Below are 1585 nucleotides of genomic sequence, written 5' to 3'. Positions count from 1 at the left end.
GACCCCAATGCCCCCATTGACACCATTGACCCCATTGACCCCATTGATCCCATTGACTCCATTGATCCCATTGACCCCATTGACCCCAATGCCCCCATTGACCCCAATGTCCTCATTGACTCCACTGACCCCAAAGTCCCTATTGACCCCATTGACCCCAATGCCGCCATTGCCCCAATTGACCGCAATGTCCCCCTTGACCTCAATGTCCCCATTGCCCCCATTCCCCTATTGACGCCATAAACCCCATTGCCTCTGCTGACCCCAATGTCCATCTTGAACCCCCTTGACCCCAATGCTCCCATTGACCCCATAGACCCAATACCCCCATTGACCCCGCTGCCCCCATTGACCCCAATCTCCTCATTGATCCCATTGACCCCAATGTCCCCATTGATCCCACTGACCCCATTACCCCTATTGACCCCAATGTCCCCATGACCCCTATTGACCCCAATGTCCCCATTGACCCCATTGCCCCCGTTGACCCCACAGACCCCGCTGCCCCCATTGACCCCAAATCCCACCTCTGCGTGATGCCGGAGTCCCGGATGTCCGTTATCTGCCCGCTGCGCAGCATCTCCCATCCGGCCTGAGCGATCATCGCCCCGTTGTCCACGCAGAACCTGCACCCATATTCACCCCATTGAGACCCCGTTGACCCCATTGAGACCCCACTGACCTCATTGAGACCCCACTGACCCCACTGAGATCCCATTGACCCCATATAGACCCCATTGACCCCATTGAGACCCCATTGACACACTGAGACCCCATTGACCCCATTGAGACCCCACTGACCCACTGAGACCCCATATAGACCCCATTGACCCCATTGAGACCCCACCGACCCCATTGACCCCACTGAAAACCCATTGACCCCATTGACCCCACTGAGACTGCATTGATCCCATGGAGACCCCACTGACCCCACTGAGATCCAACAGCCCCCACTGAGACCCCACCGACCCCATTTGTGACCCCACTGACCCTACTGTAACCCATCTGACCCCATTGAGACCCTACTGACCCCACTGAAACCCCACTGACCCCATTGACACGCCATAGACCCCATTGACCCCATTGAACCCATGGAAACCCCATTGACCCCACTGAGACCCCATTGACCCCATTAAGACCCCATTGACCCCATTGAGACCCCACTGACCCGATTGATACCCCATAGACCCCATTGACCCCATTGACCCCATTGAACCCATGGAAACCCCATTGACCCCACTGAGACCCCATTGACCCCATTAAGACCCCATTGATCCCATTGAGACCCCACTGACCCCATTGAAACCCCACTGACCCCATTGAAACCCCATTGACCCCACTAAAACCCCATTGATCCCATTGAAACCCCATTGACCCCATTGGGACTCCATTGATCCCATTGAAACCCTATTGACCCCACTGAGACCCCACTGCCCCCATTGAAACCCCACTGACACTACTGAGACCTCATTGACCCCATTGAGACCCCATTGACCCTATAGACCCCATTGAACCCCCGACCCCATAACCCCATTGACCCCATGCCCCATTGATCCCCCAACCCCCTGACCCCATAACCCCCCCC

General features: G+C 56.3%; 1 long non-coding RNA gene across 1 annotated transcript in view; it reads right to left on the bottom strand.

Moving 5' to 3' along the window:
* LOC122194130 overlaps window positions 1-626 on the bottom strand; it is a 1024-nt gene extending 398 nt beyond the window's left edge. Inside the window, exon 1 of the long non-coding RNA XR_006183049.1 lies at window positions 528-626. This is a non-coding gene — a long non-coding RNA (uncharacterized LOC122194130). The remainder of the gene's footprint in view (window positions 1-527) is intronic.
* Between the last annotated feature and the right edge of the window lie 959 nt (window positions 627-1585).

This window comes from Lagopus leucura, unplaced genomic scaffold, assembly GCF_019238085.1.
Source record: "Lagopus leucura isolate 7727_CA_CO unplaced genomic scaffold, USGS_WTPT01 27745-0_obj-0_obj, whole genome shotgun sequence".
Lineage (NCBI taxonomy): Eukaryota > Metazoa > Chordata > Aves > Galliformes > Phasianidae > Lagopus > Lagopus leucura.
Note: the sequence above shows the minus strand (reverse complement) of the source record. Positions and strands in the feature narration are given on the sequence as shown.